General features: G+C 39.4%; 1 protein-coding gene across 9 annotated transcripts in view; it reads right to left on the reverse strand.

The window, feature by feature from the left end:
• MITF (melanocyte inducing transcription factor) overlaps positions 1-20,602 on the reverse strand; it is a 227,448-nt gene that overhangs the window by 129,735 nt on the left and 77,111 nt on the right. The window contains exon 1 of one of the 9 annotated variants that reach the window (XM_082638966.1): positions 311-18,877. The exons of the other annotated variants lie outside the window; for them this stretch is intronic. The gene's annotated coding sequence lies outside the window, so the exon portion shown is untranslated. Of the gene's footprint in view, positions 1-310; positions 18,878-20,602 lie in introns of those variants that run through there. 9 annotated transcript variants of the gene reach the window in all.

Consider the following 20,602-nt stretch of genomic DNA (forward strand, 5'->3'; position numbering starts at 1 on the left):
GGTCACAGAGGGCTCTGGCTCAATCACACTGCTCTCCACACGCCAGCCATAGAACTTATATATGACCTTTGCAATTCCCCTTGCAAATCCCTTCAGCACTCAGACATTTCACTTTAAAAATTAGGGGGAGGTGAGGTAAAGCCATAAAAATCACTAGCAGGCACACCAGAATATGCTGGAATAAGATAAACGTCTTTCTCATAGAAGAAATGCATGCACTATTAATGAAAAGAATCCAATGCAAAAGGCAACTAGTCACATCTCCTTGACCACTTATATTTTAAACCCAGAAAAGCAAAATCAGACTTACCCTTGGAAGCCATCCTATAGGCTGACTCAGAAACGTAGCCTGTCGACAAGCCAAAAACAGCTACAAACCAGGGCTCCAAAAACTCAGTGGGTTTAATCCTCTCATCCACCTACTAACCCCTGCTAGTACGTATGCATCTGGCTTTTGTTAAAGCACTTCTGCAAACGTACAGAGGATGAGTAATCGTTCAGACTTCGTCAAACATGCCAAACCCATCACTAATAACAGCAGTTTCATTTACTCATCACATTTTTGGGTGCCTTGATTTTATTTTTTTAAGAGAAATGAGCGTTTTTGCTGATGCAAATTCCCTGCCACTAGACCATGCACACATTATCCAAAAGGCAATAGGCTGCCTGGTGTGTGTATAACTTTTTCTGGGTCCTTGTCAGCAGTCAGAAATGTTGAACTAATATGTAAAGGCATAGCCTGCTTGATAAACTGTCTTTTAACATTAATAACACCACTATTTTCCTAAATAAACCCTCCAGCCAATTCTACTTTCTTTCATTGAAAAAGGCAATTATTTTATTATAATAATTAGAAATACGAAGAAGAAAAATAAGAAATACTCAAGCATAAATTCATCTCTCACTGTCTCACCATCCAATCCCTTCTCTTAGAGATATTCACTGTTGACAATTTTCAATGTATCATTCCCGAAATTTCTATGTACATAGTATGCATGTATGTATACACACACACACACAAACACTCTTCAGAAAAACTCCTGGGGACTGAGGAGTCTCAGACATCAGAATTTTCTAGATTTTGTAACAATAATGAAGTATATACAGAGTGTAATGTCCCTAGTGAGATCAGGGCAACAGCTCATAATCAACCATATTAATTGAATATTCATCTTTTCTGGAAGAAATATTAAGTGGGATAATAAAGACTATAAATAGCCTTGTGTCATTTCAGGGCAGGTAATTCTGCCAAGTGAGCTTTTTTTTTAAAGTCATTCATCATTTAGAAACTTTTGAATTTTGGAATTGTGGATAAGGGATTTTAGCCCTATCGTTTTTCTCCCAGTTACTCTTACCAAGTTTTGAAAACTTTTTTTTATTAAAAACATTCATGATAAGAAAATTTTAAAATACATATGAATAAAATTAAAGTCACCTGTAAAATCCCACCACACAGAGAATCGAGCTTTTATTCACTCATGTGTTGAGTGCCTCCTGGGAGTACAGACTCAGTACTCCATGGGCACACTAAAAAATTAAAGCAAACATAAATTCTATTTTCTTTCATTTTTTTAAATTGGAGTATAGTTGATTTACAATGTTGTGTGAGTTTCAGGCATAGAGCAAAGTGAATCAGCTATACATACACATATATCCATTCTTTTTGTTTTTTTTAGATTCTTTTCCCATATAGGCCATTACAGAGTATTGAGTGGAGTTCCCTGTGCTCTGCAGCAGGTTCTTATTAGTTATCTGGTTTATGTATAGTAGTGTGGATATTTCAGTCCCAATCTCCCAATTTATCCCTCCCCACATTCCCTGGTAACCATAAGTTTGTTTTCTACATTCGTGCCTCTATTTCTGTTTTGTAAATAAGTTCATTTGTACCCTTTATTTCTTACACTCCACATATAAGCAACAGGATGTGATATTTGTCTTTCTGTGTCTGACTTACTTCATTCAGTATGACAATCTCTAGGTCCATCCACGTTGCTGCAAATGGTATTATTTTGTTCTTTTTTATGGCTGAGTAATATTCCATTGTATATATGTATCACACCTTCTTTATCCATTCCTCTGTTGATGGGCATTTAGGTTGCTTCCATGACCTGGCTATTGTAAATAGTGCTGCAATGAACACTGGATTGCATGTATCTTTTTGAATTATGGTTTTCTCTGGGTATATGCCTAGGAGTGGGATTGCTGGGTCATATGGTAGTTCCATTTTTAGTTTTTTAAGGAACCTCCATACTGTTCTCCATAGTGGTTGTACCAATTTACATTCCCACCAACAGTGTAGGAGGGTTCCCTTTTCCAAATCCTATTTTCAAACAAGGTAGAAAGTTATACCTGTTTTAAACTAATAATATCCACCTTGCACAACTGTTCCCGAAAAAGATATGAACTCTTTCATTTACTCATTCATTGATTCAAACATTCATTGAGCTTCTATTATATGCCACACAATAGGCTAAATACTAGGTATTTGGATGGCCTGGATGTAGCATATAAAACTACCAGACATCAGATTAAATCTTAGTTTCAAATAAATCAGAGCTTCTATTATATGCCACACAATATGTTAAATACCAGGTATTTGGGTGGCCTGGATGTAGCATATAAAACTACCAGCCATCAGATTAAATCTGAGTTTCAAATAAATCAGAAATATTTCAGTATAGTATGTCCCACATTTGAGACATACATTTTTACAGATATAGTTTTTGTTTGTTTGTTTGTTTTTTGTTTTTTGCATTACGCGGGCCTCTCACTGTCATGGCCTCTCCTGTTGCGGAGCACAGGCTCCACGCGCAGGCTCAGCGGCCATGGCTCACGGGCCCAGCCGCTCCGCGGTAGGTGGGATCTTCCCTGACTGGGGCACGAACCCGTGTCCCCTGCATCGGCAGGCGGACTCTCAACCACTGCGCCACCAGGGAAGCCCACAGATATAGTTTTTAAGTATTTGAGATATACTTATGCTTTTTAAATGTCCCACATTTGGGACACACTTATATTAAAATATTACTTGTTTTGATCTGAAATTCAAATTTCACTGGGTGTCCTATATTTCACTGCACGAAAGAGGCAGAGTCCTTGTTATCATGAACCCTCAGTCTAGCGCTAGGGAGTGGAGGAAGGTAGTTGGACAGGTAATAAATAAGCAAACAACGACATACACAGTGTAAACAGAAAAAAGAGCTATGAAGGTGATAAACTGAGCAATTAAGATGGAAATAAAGAAGAATATTATTTAAATACAGAGTTCTTAAGGAAAGGCTTGTCTAGGAAGCTAACTCTGAGGGAAAGAGCATGCTGAAGGAAATAAAAACCTCATAATAGTGCAGCAGCTTGCACAAGACCTAGCCCATAGTATATGCTCAATAAATGTTCATTTCATTCCTTGGCAGGGCCGGGACTTCATCTCTTGGCTCACCCTAGTCTGGCCCTGTGCCTTGGGATGGAGAAAGATAATAAGAAGGGGTATAGTATACGTGGACCACCAACGGCTTCCTCCTTCAGAAAGTCTGGCAGCCACCATCTGTCTACAACCTCATGAGAGATCCTGAGCGAGAACTTCCCAGCACAGCCCTCTGGAGTGCCTGACCCACAGAAACCATGATATCAATAGATAACGAAATGATAGCTATTACTTTCAATCACTATGTTTTAGTATGATTTGTTATGCAAAAACAGTAACCAAGTGGTGGCAAGAATGGGGACCACCCAGAACTCTCAGACACTGCTGGTGGAAATGTAAATTGAGGCAGCTGCTTTGGGAGACTGCTGGTGGCACCTAGGAAAGCCAGACATACATACATCCTGAGCACCAGCCCAGCTTCCATTCCCACTGGCACTGCTGCACTTCTGGTTCTTGCCATTTCCCACAACACAGCCCCTTCCTCCCTGCTCTGCTGGATTTGCAACACCTCCAATACCAATTACACACACAGTCCCCAGACTGATCTTCCTAAAGCTCACCTTTCACCCTGACATTTGGCTGCTCCAAAAGTCTTTCATATATAAACTTAATAAACATTTGCTGATTGATTACTTGTAAGATTCAAATCTAGAGAGTTTTACTAACTTGGCACTGAGGAGGAAAAGACCGAAAGCAAATAACCCAGGCATTCAGAGATTTACAAGGCAGCTCCTTGAAATGCCCTCCAAAAAAATTAAACCATTGCCAGAAATCCTGATTGTTGTGAAATATGTATGTGGAAATACATCTCAAGGACCTACTGCTATCCATTCAAATGGAATGTCACCCCCCCAAAAAACTGAGTACTGTTATGATGGTGGCAACCGAGATCAGATTTGCATAGTGAAGAATAAATTTCAAACCTGAAAGGTCTTCCATTGCATGGAAAGGGAAAAGTAACAGTGTATAGAAAACAAAGAGGAAGAAAAAGAGAAAAAGGAAGGGAAGGGAAGGGAGGACAACCCTTAACCTTCTCTAGAATTTTCTGTTAATGCCCTACTCTCTGATGATTGTCTGGGACCATATCATTAGTGGTGGTAATGGGAGGGAAAACCATAATAATTGTAACTACTGCCATTTACTCTGTGACTGCCACGTGCAGACACTATGCTGAGCCATAAGATGCTTATATTGTCATCAGCATTAATGCAACCAATATTTATGCCAGGCACTGTGCTATCTGCTTTACAAGCATCATCTTATTTAACCCTCAAAGCAATTTTGCAAGATGAGATACTATTATTATTCCCATTTTACAGATGAGGAAACTGAGGGATGGAGAGGCCAGCTAACTTGCCTTAGGTTTTATCCATGAACACTTTGAGGGTCTAGGATAAAGTAAGATTCAATAAACGGTGAAAATCAATAAGAAAAAGATTTAAATGCCTCATGGGAATACTTGAAACATGGAAAGAAAAATAAATTACTGAAAATATTGGAAGTCAATTTATGGCAACATAAGAACTGACATTCATGAAACCACAATGGATGGGATGAAATACACACAGAACAACACGAGGAATCTCAGCTAAACTGGCAGAATTTAAGCTCCATGTTGTGCACTTTGAAAGGGAGAATCAGAGCCCATATTCATTCATTTATTCGTTTATTTATTCATCAAATATCTATTGAACACCTCCTATGTGTCAGACACTGTTTGAAGTGCTGGGGATACAGCAGTGAACAGAGACAAAAATCTCTACTTCTATGGAACATTAGGGTGAGAAAGGGAATATGGACAATAAACTTAGTAAATAACTAAGCCATCTAAGGTGTTAAAGGCAGCAAGTGCTAGGGTAAAAATAAAGCACCAAGGACCAAGATAGGGGCAGGAAGGGAATGCTATTTTAAAAACAGTAGTCAGGGCAAGCCCAGAGGGTGACAATGGAGCAAAGGCTTAAAGGAGGTGAGGAGAGGAGCTCTGTGGATGGTTGGAGGTCGAGCATCCCAGATGGGGCCATGCCTGGCATGCCGGAGCAAAAGCGAGGAGGCAGGTCTAGCTGCCACAGGGAAGCCCAAAGGAGAAAACAGGAGATACAACCAGATGAAACAACAGAAGCCAAACTGCAAAAGGCTCTTTGCTCACTGGATATCCATGATTCTTCAGCTTTGAGGGTCATGAATTACTCGTAGAAGCTGATGAAAGCTAGGATCCTTCACCCCAAAAAGTGCGCACACCCAAAATGCTGTCCTAAGTTCAGAGGGTTGACATCTCCCTGCTAGACTCCCAGGATCTCCACAACATCCTAGAGGAGATCACAGTCCCTCCAGCTGAACCAAAGAAACACCCTGGATCTACCTTTGTATTTAATGACATCCCAAAGGGAGACAGCAGCTCAGGACAGTGGACACCAGGATTCCTCCAGTCTCTGAGGCTGTGCTTGTGCCAACGTCCTCACCCACTCAGGGAGGTCATGCTCAAACACCAACAGCCCTGAGGGAAGCCAACTACATGCGTCACCTGGGGGCTCTTTGCTAGTCACAGGGTTCAGACACAAAACTACATCACTAGTGACCTTAACATCCAAAGCGTAGAGGAATGCATGCAGTCATAGCCCAAGGGGAACTGGATGCATGTGGACCTAATCGACCGCCTTGCAGTTCATACGTGTGTGTGTGTGTGTGTGTGTGTGCGTATGTAGGTACACATATATTTATATATTTTAATTCTCTTCATACAAGCTAGAAGAGAACCGAGATTGTTTTTTGTTTTGTTTCGTTTTGTTACTGCTGAATTCCCAGTGCTTAGAACAGTATCTGGCCCACAATTAGATGCTCATTAAATAAATAATGGTTGAATGAATGAATAAATCCAAAGAATTACTTCTTTGCAAATCACTCTAGGAAATCAGTGGATCAAAATGTCACAACTGAATAGACAGAATAGTTATGTTGGAAAGGTTCAAGGATATGGTTAACTAGGGATTAGAAAAGCTCGATGCAACATGAGCACAGTATTCCATGTCATAAAACATGCCTAGGGAAGATTAGAAATTATACCAGCTTTCTGCCTCAGTCACGCAAGTTTCTCACCAATGCTTCTCAAACCATTTGTAATTTGTGGTTTGCATCAGTTTGTCTGTTTTTTTTTAAATTTCAAATCCAACACAGATCAATACTTTTTTTTTTTTTTTTGCGGTACGCAGGCCTCTCACTGTTGTGGCCTCTCCCATTGTGGAGCACAGGCTCCGGACGCGCAGGCTCAGCGGTCATGGCTCACGGGCCCAGCCGCTCCGCGGCATGTGGGATCTTCCCGGACCGGGGCACGAACCCGTGTCGCCTGCATCGGCAGGCGGACTCTCAACCACTGCGCCACCAGGGAAGCCCCAGATCAATACTTTTGTAAACATAATAAAACTGAATTCTAAGACAAATGAAATGAAAAACAAAACAGACACACAAATATGCAAGCCCAAATTTGTATTAGATTCAAGAGACCTAAAAATCACTCTGTCCAATTGCTATAAAGGTTTCTGAACACTCAATATCTGTTCATACCTCACTGCTGACCGACACATAGTTCATCAACAGTCTAGTCCATGAATCATACTTGGAGTAGCATGACTCAGATCACACGCACACACACACACACACACACACACACACATATACACACACATATATTGGAGATTCCAGCATCCACTTCAGATGCTAATGCTTTTGCTTTCCAGCTGATAATGAGAAAAATAACGTTCTGCTTCTATTACATTTCTGTCAGATACTTATTTCAACCATCTAGGAATAAAATTATCAACTCCATGATGCTCATTAATATCAGACTCCAAGAATATGTTAAAATATTGACTACACCTCACTTCAAATTATCCCAAGATTTAAACATAGAAATTAGGAACAGATTGTTCATTTTATAACAGATCCTACATTTAGTAAAATAATTATAATGAGATATATTTTAAGCATCTAAATATGATGGTGATTTTATATTAATCCATTTATAAAATGTAGTCTATATATTTACCTCCTATGTCTATATATCTGCAGCTTTTCAGAAATATATTTATTGTGCAAACTAGTATAAAGAGGTTTTTAAAATTCTACTAAAATGATATACGCTTGGGCCACAAGTATTTTCCTTTACCTGTTCTAAGTTTGTTAACATTAACTACTTGAAAATTATCCTATATAATATATAACCTAAATAAAATTGGATTAAGTATAATTTATAAACAAAACCAACATATGACTCTTCTAAGAAGTAAACAGATTGTCCTTTTCTTTTTTCTTTAAATTATCCTTTATCCCAAAATACAACCTCTGAAACTACATAAACATTATCCTGAAATTTCTAGCCATTCACAAAGCTTCCTTAGGTCGGAATGAGTTAATGATTTTCCTCACAGTCCAACTAAACGTGCATTCCACAGGAAAGCCTGCTTGAGGCGGAACACAGAGTCAATACTCACTGATTCACTTCTTAGCTGGCACCCAGGCAAGTAATCCTAACTTTGGGCCTACTGTAAATAAAGGCAAGGATATTCCTAATGGTACTTATAACATGAATTTTCTAGAGGCAGCATTCAAGACTGTTCCCTTCAAGCCCCACAGAGCTTCTATCACATCATCTGGCAGAAGGAGTAAATAATACTGAATTACAGAGGGAAACTGTTGATTCCTCATTTCTTACAGGTCACGGAGGCTCAGATATACAAACCCCTTATGGCAAGGATTTTGCATCTTTGAGCAAAGCAAAGTAAAACAGTGAGCTGATTAAGGCAAAATAAGAAAAAGCAATAAGCAAATGGTATTATAATGGTGCACCTATACAGCAAAAACTGAGAAGTTAACTCAAGAATGAAGTCTGGTAAAAAAAAAAAAAAAAAAAAAAACTCTTCTTCAATACCTGCACCTATACCTGGATTATAATAGGCAGGTAATAAGTGCAGTATTGGAGGAAGGGAGAAGATAAAGAAGATTCAAACAAAGCACGTGCAAGCTCTGAAAAACATAAAAACACTGTGCACAACAACAGAATGCAGACAGTGAATTATGCTGATGCTTTGTTACAATTTAGAAAAGCTTAACTTGAAAAATAACAGCAACTTCCATTCTTTGAGAACTTACTATGTATCAAGCACTGTGCAGAGCATCCATCATTTCATGCAATTTTTTCCAAAACCCTGCAAGACTGGAATTAGTATGCCCACTACAAATAAGGAGACAGGCTCAAGGATGGAAATAACTTGACTGAGATTAAAGTCAAACACATTAGATTAATGTTTGTCTAATTCCAAGCTTGTGCCCTTAACCTCACAACTCACTGTCTTCCAATGTCCAAACATTAAAAAATAATAATAGGGGCCTCCCTGGTGGCGCAGTGGTTGGGAGTCCGCCTGCCGATGCGGGGGATGCGGGTTCGTGCCCCGGTCTGGGAGGATCCCGTGTGCCGCGGAGCGGCTGGGCCCGTGAGCCGTGGCCGCTGGGCCTGCGCGTCCGGAGCCTGTGCTCCGCAACGGGAGGGGCCACGACAGTGAGAGGCCCGCATACCGCAAAAAGAAAAAAAAAAAAAAAAAAAATAATAACGATGACAAATGTTCATAGCTGCACCATTTGTAAATGCCCCAAACTAGAAAACTCCCTAAATACCCATCAACAGGAGAATGGACAAATAAATCTCAAAAAATGTATGCAATGAAATACCATATAATCATGAAAGTGAATCAGCTACAACTACCCACAGCAACACAGATGAATTCCTAAAACATAATCATGATGAATAAGTGCCAGGCACAGGTAAGTACCTATGTGTGACTGTATGACTGAATCCATTTCTATAAAGCCCAAAACAGGCAAAATTAATCTATGCTGTTAGGAGTCAGGATGGTGGCTACCATTCGGAGGGTTAATGACTAAAGGACACAGGAAGGGAGCATCTGGGGTGCAGATGTCATTTGATTAATTGATCTGAGAGCTGGATAATAGGAGTCCAATTTATAAAAACACATCATGCTATACACTTAACAATAAGCACACTTTTCTCTAAACAGAATACACTTCAATAAAATATTTTTTAATCAAAAGAAGATGCACCTACTTAAGGCATTTTCTACTTTATCCTTTTAATGTATTTAGACTCAAATATTCTTTAATAAAGCACATACTATATCTTCCCAAGCTTTACAAATCTTAAGTACAAATGTAAGAAAACAAATCATTAGAAGAATGGAATAATGCCATTTGTAGCAAAATGGATGAAGCTAGAGATTACCATATTAAGTGAAGTAAGTCAGACAAAGACAAATATCACATGATATCACTTATATGTAGAGTCTTAAAAATGATACAAATGAACTTATTTACAAAAAAGAAATAGACTCACAGACACAGAAAACAAATTTATGGTTACCAAAGGGGATAGCGGGGGGAGAGGGAAGGGTAAATTAGGAGTTTGGTATTAACATATACACACTACTATATATAAAACAGATAAACAACAACGACCTACTGTATAGCAGCACAGGGAACTATACTCAATATATTATTAACCTGTAATGGAAAAGAATCTGAAAAAGAATATATATATATGTCTACGTATAACTGAATCACTTTGCTGTACACTTGAAACTCACATAACACTGTAAATTAACTATACTTAAATAAAAAATAATTATAAAAAATAAAAATCATTAGAGATTTGTAAATAGACTGGAATTGGGGGAAAACAACTGACTAGGAGTCCAAAAAATCTGTCTGGGTGTATTCTTCTGTTCTCTAAGTGCATACTCTTGAGAGGAAGGCATTTAACCTCACCTGTGGTCAGTGTCCTCATCCAAAAATTGAAGGAATCAGACCCAATAATCCTCAAGGCACCTCATTCTAGTCCTTTTTTCTGAGCCCTACACTTGCTCGTATCACACTGCTGCAGCATTCACACAGAAAAGGGGAACAAAAGAGCAACTGCTTGCAACTCTATCACATGATACAAGGGTAGAAGGAAACAAACTTGACATGTACATTTAATCAACCTTTGATTATCAATGTAAGATATTACAGCTCTGCAGACAATCCCCAGAAACTGAATTATATCACTCACCACTGGGTCTCACAGCAGCCTTGTTCACATACCCTGAAGGTCCCACACAAAGCAGAATGGTCAAGTTGTCAGACAAAATCTTTTGTGGATTTTTTACTCTAGGGTCATCAGCACCACCAACCTCCACCTTTACCACAGATAATTGCATATTTCCAGTTTTCCCTAAGATCTGGTCATTCAATCAGAAAAACGCAGAGAAATACACAACAGCTTATGTTGCAATACATTCTGATTTCATGCTCCTTTGTACAAATCCATTAGACTCTCTTACCTTCTTGCAATGCAAGAACAGAAGCCTAATGCTGCTGATGGGACCCTGTATTAGTCAGGGTCCAATCAGGAGAAAGAAACCACACAGTAATTTGAATGGAGAAAGTTTAATATAAGGAATTATTAACTTCAACAGGGAATTAGCTTATAAGAAGTAAACAAAACTCTAAAGAATATAGGAATGGCAGATATAAGGAGCAGTCACTACCCTTAGGGCTCAGAGTCTTCCTCCCCAGGGCTGAGATCCAGGTCCTTTGAGCTCTCTGCATGGCAGGAAACTCACTGCGGTGCTGCACCTGTGGAACTTACTGGACTCCATCCTCTAGGATGCCAGGGAAGGCTATTCACAGAGAGGTGGCCCACCAGAGGCACTCTGCTCCAAATGTCCTCAAGAATGCCAGAGGAAGCTGGCGGCTACTACATGCAGCTCTGGCCACCATGCACTACAGGAACCAGGCACTGGAGAAACACCCACCCATTCAGTGCCACAGGCACTACAGGAAACAAACACTGACAAAACTGATTTAGAGGGAGGAAAATTCACTTTTCAAGAGGCAAACAAGCCTGACAACAGCAGGAATAACAGAACTACTTCCAAGTCAGGTGCAGGGTTCTTGTTTCCTGGGATATATCTAAACTGTCTTCTTTTTACTGTATGCTGAGTTTGTCCCAAATCACTTTTTAGATGGTCCTTAGCATGGCACAGCTTTGATAATACCAGTCTTCTGACAAATGATGACAGACTTTGAATATAAAATCACTCACTGAGCCATAAATAATGCTGCTCATATTTTGACCTTTGCTTAGCCATTCACACGAATGTGTTAACTGTTCTGTAATAGGATAATTTCAGGCGTGTGTGTGTCATTCGTGGTCTTTTGTCCAAGCTCTGGTCATTCTGCTAAGCAAAATGCAGGCTGGAGGGCATCTCTGGAACCAGAAAAGAAATTATATTCAACTACTCATATGCTAGGAGAGCAGGATTAATGATCAGGTAGTGTCATAAAGGATTCCAACAACAGGAAAGATCCAAAATAAACAAGCAAACATTGGTCAATAAGTCACTTTGGTACAGATCACAAAATGCAGGCTTTTTAGAGAACATCAGATGTGGGGAAAGACCTTGATGCTAAAAGAAATAAAATAATCATAATCCATATTTCCAGAAAAAAGGAAAAAAGCATAAAAGACTAAGGTTCAAAACCCAACTATATGGTGCATATAAGCAACTAACCTTAAGTAGAAGGACACAGAAAAACTGACTGAAAAAGTAGAATGAAAATAAACATTCCTTGGGAATTCCCTGGCAGTCAGTGGTTAGGACTCTGCGCTTCCACTGCAGGGGGCACAGGTTTGATCTCTGGTCGGGGAAGTTAAGATCCCGGAAGCCATTCAGTGTGTCCAAAAATAAATAAAAATACCACTCTCTCACTTCGTCCCAGCGGCATTGACATATATACACTACCAAATGTAAAACAGATAGCTAGTGGGAAGCAGCCGCATAGCACAGGGAGATCAGCTGGGTGCTTTGTGACCACCTAGAGGGGTGGGATAGGGAGGGTGGGAGGGAGACGCAAGAGGGAGGGGATATGGGGATATATGTGTACATATAGCTGATTCACTTTGTTATACAGCAGAAACTAACACACCATTGTAAAGCAACTATACTCCAATAAAGATGTTAAAAAAATAAATAAAATAAAATAAAATAAAATGTTATTTAAAAAAAAAAGAAAGAAAAGAAATATTCCTTGTGAACACCAACCTAATTTAGGACTCAAAAAGCCTGAGTTGAATAATGAATGCATTTCAGTTGGGGCCAAAAGAGACTTTGGAAAAGAAATAAAATAGAAAAATAAGGAAATCACAGGGAAAAGCAAACACTGTTCTGTGTTTGTGTGTGGGCGGGTGAGAGGGTGAATTTGAAATCTGGGAAATAACTTAGTCACCGTTTCGCAGCACAGTCCAAGGAAGGAAGAATAGAGGGTGAGATGCACAGAACCCCCTCTGTTGCTCTCTATCTCACACTCAGCTGCTTTGTCTTCCTGGGACTGAACCTTCCAGTTTCTTATTTCCATTCGATTTGGTTAGGTTTGGTCTTTTTTTTTTTTCCATAGGAAGCTAAGCTCTTTGAAGGTAGAAATGTCTCTCTTTTTTTTTAACTTTATTTCCCCAGTATCTAGGACAGTGCTAAGAACAGAACAAATACTCAAGAAATATTTGTTGGGTGAACTAACAAAATCTAAGAAAGGAACTTTTATTTGATTATATATTGAGTATCAAGTGTTACATAGCAAGCACATTCTAAACCAAGGGCCAGTAAAAATGTTAGGCTTGGTGGGCCCCATATGGTCTCTATTGCATGTTTTTTTGTTTTTATTTTTACCTTAAGTGTTTGAAAACAACTATTAATTGTAAAAACCATTCTTAGTTCTATGGCTAATACATACATACATACATACACACACACACAAGCAACTTAATCTGGCTTGTACTTCTGCTTTCATGGATAGATTTCTTTTTCTTTCCTATTCTAAACAGAGTATTCAGGAGCTAATATTAGCTTTGCTGCTATCTACTTAGGTTTTCTTTTAATTTTTTCAGTCTAATTTGATCCTATTGAAGGAAAACAATAAATTCAAGGGCCTGAAACAATAAAACACAAGGTAAGCAAGTTCAGGACTGCAAGAGAGAAGCAACCTTGAATCCAAGCGTACAGTCTCTGCCATCTCTCCTTGCTTCCCGTACATGCTACTCACTAGATTTTAAGTTTCAGCAACCTCATTAGTTTTTCAGGCTTTATGACTCAAGCTTAGGGGGTGGGGGGAGAGGGCAGCGACCCACAAAACAAAGACTTCAATGTCTCCAGAAGTTGAGAAAATTCCAGCATTGTCAGGGCAGATACTATTTATAACCCATTTAATGTGTACGCTCCTGAATGCATTTTCTACGGCGAATATCCAACCTACGCTTCTGAATTCCTGGTTTCCGCAATGGTGAAGGCGGCAAGCAGCTAAAAGTCTGACGACTAAAGGGGGAAAAAAATGAACTCTGTGCTATTACTATTTTATAACATCTGCCATCATGTGACAGAATTAAAAGGTTCCTGTTTTTGACTCACCTTCGACAAGAAAGTACCTCATTGCTATAAGCTTTGAGCTCAAGTTACTGGAAAAATGTAGGGTCGGAAAATATCCTACAACAAATGCTTTAAGAGAAAAAAAAAAAAGTTATGGAAAACCCCATTTAACTTTTTTCCAGAAAAACCCACACACACAGGAATAGATGCCAAGCACTCATATTGAATGTGTGTGTACATGGCTTATAATTGCACACATATTCTATGTTTACGCTTTTCTCTATTGCACAAGAGTAGGGCTCTTCGGGAAGGAAGGTATCTTGACCTGCTGCTGTCCAAAGGACAGCGTGCTGGGCAGCCCGGCATCGCCGCAGAACCTCTGCAGTGATGGATGACAATGGACTCTGCAAGCCCTGCACATTACCTCCGTTCCATTCATGGATCCCAACCAAATTAATTTTCTCCTGTGCCAATTCTATCACATCCCCCGGGTTTACAAAGAAGTTTTACCAGGCCATCAGAACCCAAAAGGGAATGAACGTTTTCGTCCTGGCAGAAACTTAAAATAGAGCTTAAAAATAAAACAATGGGAATGAATTTTTAGCTCTGCAAAGCTCTTAGTTTCTAGAAATTTCTTGTACAAGTGAAAAAAAAATCCTACTCTTGCTTTTACTGCTCCATTTAAATGGCAAGTTATGAAGAAACTAATTTAGAAAGTTCAAGCTTTTCATTCCAGATCTGAACTGACATGTATTAAAGTAAACAGTCACGTCAAAGTGTAAGTAGGACCAAGTTTCATGTAGATAGATCCCTGGTAAAGATTCTACCCCAAACAGCACTGCCCAACAAAAATATAAAGCGAGCCACATACGTAAATTTAAATTTTCTAGGAACCGTATTAAAAAAAAATGAAGCAGGTGAAATCAATTTTACCTTATTTCACCCAGTGTGCCCAAGAGTATTTCAACATTAATCAAAATTAAAAATGATTAATGAGATATTTTACATTATTTTTTTCATACAAAAACTGGTGTGCATTTTATAATTGGAGAACGTCTCAACTTGGACTAGTCACACTTCAAGTGTTTAATAGCCACATGTGGCCAGGGCTACCATATTGGACAACACAGCTTAAAGGCTTCTCTTATGCTTCATTAAGTTCACTCTTCCAAACCAGAAAGTTCTAGTTGGAATGACAAAGCTGTCATCAGGAAAAGAAGATATTCTGAGAAGTGTTTCAACTTCTTGGACAACTTCACACTCAGGCCTCACTCTCTGAGACATCCACACTTGGGGCCATCTGTTACAACGGATCAATGCCCACCTGAAAGAAGTTACCAGCTTCTAGAACCAGACATGCAACCGCAGCAAGAAGATTCTCCGAGCTTAAGCAGTTCCAAATGCTGAACTTCTGAACTTCATTTTTCCCAGGTGCTGCATCTGGACATTTAGCAGGGCTTAAATTAGTACCATTTTTGAGACACTGTCTTTGAAAGAGGGAAAAAAACCAAGGCTGAACCTTTTTTTAGGATGGGCCTTTGAGGAAGAAGGTTAAAGGAAACACCAGCTAACACTGGAAGAGACACTGTGCCCTTCATATGCCATTTTTTAAAAAACAAATCGTGACTTTAAAAGTCCCTTCAGTATGAACCTTTTATTCCCAGCATAGCCTCAACTGAACAACTGTAGGTGCTTTTCTTAAAACATTAGAGTCTTCTGATGTACATATGTATATATCTTTTTCTTCTTGAAGGTGAATCCTACTGAAGTTTTAACCTATTAATCAGACAGGATTAGAAACAGTGTAGTTGACGAATGCTGATTTTCATTTGAAACACTCACTCTTCTTTGATTTTTTTCCAAACTATGTGCTCCTTGTAAGAAAATTTAAAATCAATTTAAAAGAATATTAACCTATTTTAATGCCCACAGACTCTAACATTACTTCTGACTTTAAAATATACCTTTGACTCCAAATGCTCTTAATGTTTTATGAAAATAGTCATAAAATTCCCAAATGTTTTATTAAAATCCAGTAGTTTCCATTAAAAAGCTTAACATCTAGTGAGAATATGAAAGTCAAAAGCTCAAACTGTACTTCATTCACGTATTCATTCAACAAATATTTATTTAGTGCCTACATTATACCAGACACTACACACACACTACAGAGGTGCTGGGGAAAGGAAAAGAAACATGGTCTCTCCTCAGCGGAGCTTAAAATCTAAGCTGGAAGATGAATAAATAAGTAGTAACTCTAAGAATATGAGCATTAATACTGGGGAATTGTAGAAAGCAGACAGATAAGGAGAAAGAGAGAGAGAGAAGGAAAGAGGGAGGGAAGAAATGAGAGAGATAGATGATAGATACATACAGACAGACAGACAGATAAATACATACATACACACATACATATATAGGCAGGGCTGTTGAAGCTCAGATTTGATGGATGATAAGAAAGTTAGCCAAAAAAACTGAGGGAAGCAGGGAGGGAGTTATAGATGAAGGGAGAAATCAAGTGGAAACACCTGGAATGAAAACCAGTGAATGAACAGGAAACCTGAGAGGAAACAAAAAAAGAAGAAAAAAGCAAGCAAAGTATGGCTGGATGGCAAAAAGAAAGAGTAGATGATGTTTGGGAGGAACAACAGGGGGGACTTCATACGTCTCCTTAAGTTGTACGGACGACGTCCTAGCAGTGAGAAGCCATCTCGGAGTTTGAAGATTTGAACGGCTCAGAAGAGAGGAAATTAGATGGAGAGCATAGACTGGCCCAGGAGAAAGTACCTGCACTCTGATTCCCAAAATTCAAACTGAGGTAGCCCACCCACCAAGTTTTATCCTAATAATAACTGCTGCAAATATATATACAGATGGAGCAGTATTCCTGGTCCCGAAGCATAACTTTATATTCTGCAATTGTCCTGGAGTAAGACAATAATGAATTTTATAATCACATTCCTGGAAACATCCCCAAAAGTCTTGATATAACATGAACCAAGGCACTGAAGCAAAGAGTTTTACTTCCAACCTGAACACTTGTTATTATATTTGTTTTTAAGATATGTACCAAATATACAAAGAAGAATATAACAAATCCCCATGTAAGCACCATTCAGATCTTAAGACGTTATTCCAAATTTCTAATTCAATTTTTGTCAGAAATAAAATATCAGGGATTCAATTTAAGACTTTGTGTACCCCTGCCTGTTCTCCCTCCCATTCATTTCTCTCCTCACAAAGAAACTGCTTTCCTAGAATTGCTGTTTCTTTCCAAGCCAAGTTTTTCATACACACACACACACACACACACACACACACAGAGTCATTATGAGTACATGGCAATGTTCTACACATATTTTAAAACTTAACCTAAGTGACACCTATCCTACCCATCATACTGCAATTTGTATGTTTAATTCAATAGTTTTTTTAAACATGCACATCAGGATTATGTGAAGGGGTAAGACAAGTTTTTAAAATTATGGAGCATTTCAGGTATACCAAAAAGAACGAGGACAAATATAATAAACACATCCATCACACAGCCTAAGAAACAAAACATTAAAGATATAATCAGGTGGATTTTCAAAGGCATTTTGCACAGTCTTCGGGAGTTTTGCATCCCTAAAGTCTATATGAGTAGTTTCAGAACAAGCATCAACTCTTGGCTACCATGCCTGGAAGTCATTAGTGAATTTTTCTGTAACTTCTCTGACAGTTCTTCAAGCAGAGGAACGGAAAATGTCTATGTTCTCCTTGATCCTATCACACCTCGGGGACACTTAACTGCCACAAGAAATGTGGTACCTTGACTTTCTAACCTAACAGCACTTTTTTCCCACGTAACATCCTCATTTAATGCCGCAAATACAGCCAAATACCACCACCACCATCACTATCCTTACCGTCATCGTCGTCATCATCATCAACATCATAGATCGAGCCTTAACATGTATCAGGAGCTACACTAAGCATTTTACTTGCACTATAAAAAATAGTGCTCATAAAACCCTATGACTTAGATATTACTATGTCCATTCTGCAGATAAGGCAACTAAGTCAGAGAGACGTTAATAAACTGCCAAAGATCAAAAGATAGTAAATGCTGGACACTAAATTTGAAGTCCACGTGTCTGAATCTCAACCTCTGATCTTAACCATTACATAAAAATTACATTAGAAAAAAATTCCACTTTCAATCATGCAGAGTAACTGGTACCACATTATCTCTCCCACTGTAATTAACTAGAAGATTAGACAAAATATATGAAACAACAGTTTTCACTCATTAAACAACAGGCATTTCAGGACTGTGATCCCTGAAGGAAGAGAAACAAATGAGATGAGCAATAGAGCCACCTAAGAGTTCTACCTAGAAGTACTTTCCAGATTGTGAGGCAGAGAGGAGCAACCTAGGCAGTGCAGAGCAATCTCAGTGAGCCGAGAAGAAAAGGTTGAAATGTGGGGAGAATGAGGTAGCTGGGATACGCAAGACAGAGTACAGGAAAGGAAGGAGTTGTGCAAAAAATAGAAACCTGAAATCTTCCTATGGGTCTCCCTGAGCCTTTAGCTCAATAGCAATACACAAGTGCAGAGGGTGAAACTCTGCAAGGCTGGGCAAAGAATAACTACCAGAGAAGAATGACTACCAGGAAAAAAAAAACCTCTACTGGGAAGCTATAAGCAGAACAGCTTTCAGAGCTCACAGAGCACAGGGAGACAAAGGCCAAACTGCCTGAGACTTCATTAAACACCTGCAGCGTTCAGTGGAGACTCCAGAAAGGCCATACCTACTGTCCAGAAAGGTACGGCCTTTGTGGAGAGAAGGGATAAACCAGGCCTACGATAAGACTACACAAGATCCACTCTCACAAAATATAAAAACAACCTCAACAGAATCAAGCTGATGCCCAAGTAAACTAACTGCCTGCCAGGAGAAAACTCAACCTTTCTTAAAGGAAGGCAACAAAATCCAGAGACGCAACAGCATAATATTCACAATAGGGCCTCCCTGGTGGCGCAGTGGTTGAGAGTCCGCCTGCCGATGCAGGGGATACGGGTTCGTGCCCCGGTCCGGGAGGATCCCATATGCCGCGGAGCGGCTGGGCCCGTGAGCCATGGCCGCTAAGCCTGCGCATCCGGAGCCTGTGCTCCACAACGGGAGAGGCCACAACAGTGAGAGGCCCGCGTACTGCAAAAAAAAAAAAAAAAAAAAAAAAAAAAATATTCACAATGATTATCCTTTAATAAAATATTACTAGATATGTGGGCAGGAAAGACTTATTAACTCAGCAGGCCTGGGTTGCTCAAACCCTGCACATTCCAAAGGTAGGCCTGTCTTCAGGACTGACCTTCACTGGCTTCTAGGCGATAACCTCGGAGCCCTTGGAATATTCTGCTTGACAGAGTTTTTTTTGTATGTCTGAGCTCTTGAGCCACACTGTCTTACGGTGAACATCTCTTTCTGTATGCCTGAGGCCTTGGGCCATGCTGTACCAGTTTACCAGAAAAGTTTACCCTAGAAAAGTTTTCCTAACTTTTGTTACCTATTTAAACTCTTTTCCTCACTTTTGCGATTTAGGGTGAATACCTGTTTTTGCTGGGGGGGAAAGGGCTGGGGGAGTGGGTGCAGTCAGAGTGGCTAAGGTCAGTCACAGGGGCATGACACGACCTCCAAAAAATTTCCAGAGCAGCAAGGCTCAGGTAGACATCCTTGGTTGGCAACACTTTGCATGTGTTACTACACATTGTTGCTGGAAAATTAAGTGAACCCCAATGTGACTCCACTGGAAAGAGACACCTGAAAGTATTGCACTTGTTTCTGCATGAACCAATAAATAAATAGCTGGCGCATCTCTGGATATAAAGATACCAAAATTTCAGACTACAGAGAAAAATGGCCGTAAAACTGACAGGTTAAAAATACAGAATGGGGAAAAAAGACTTATTGAATGAATCCATGAATCAATATTTAAGTTATACTTTATAAAACGTACCACAAGCCTGGGTCATCAGACACTATGAATGCATCATTTTGGGAAGATGATCAAAAGTCTGTGGAGAACTGATTCTCTGAGAGGGAAATCAAGAAGTTGCCCTTTCACACAACTACCTGATGAATGGTATGTAGCTCTTCTCCTGGTTTCTAGGAGCCAATCATATACCATTTAACCCACCAATAGAAGGTTAAATGAAACAATACTCAACCGTAATATTGATAAGCATATAATATCTTCCAGGGACACTTAAATTAAATACTTAATAGCCCTCCATTAAGTTTCTGTAGTTAATGTGTCCCTAAAAAAGAATGGATCAGTGACCCTCTTCCAGTGCCCTATTACAGAATTTTATCTGTGATCCTTAAATATTTTCACTTTTTGTTCGTAACACCAACCAACAAAAAACAAAAGCACCCTCTGAAAATTACTGATTTTCCACTGCACTTAACTCTATAAACTTTAATCAACTTATAGTAAGTCTTTTTTAAAAATAATTTTATTTATTTTTGGCTGCGCTGAGTCTTTGTTGCTGCGCGCGGGCTTTCTCTAGTTGCGGTGAGCAGGGGACACTCTTCGTTGCGCTGTGTGGGCTTCTCATTGTGGTGGCTTCTCTTGTTGTGGAGCACGGGCTCTAGGCGCATGGGCTTCAAAAGTTGAGGCACGTGGGCTCAGTAGTTAGAGCACACGGGCCCTAGAGTACACACACTTCAGTAGTTGTGGCG

This window comes from Mesoplodon mirus (assembly GCF_964341445.2).
Source record: "Mesoplodon mirus genome assembly, chromosome: 12".
Lineage (NCBI taxonomy): Eukaryota > Metazoa > Chordata > Mammalia > Artiodactyla > Ziphiidae > Mesoplodon > Mesoplodon mirus.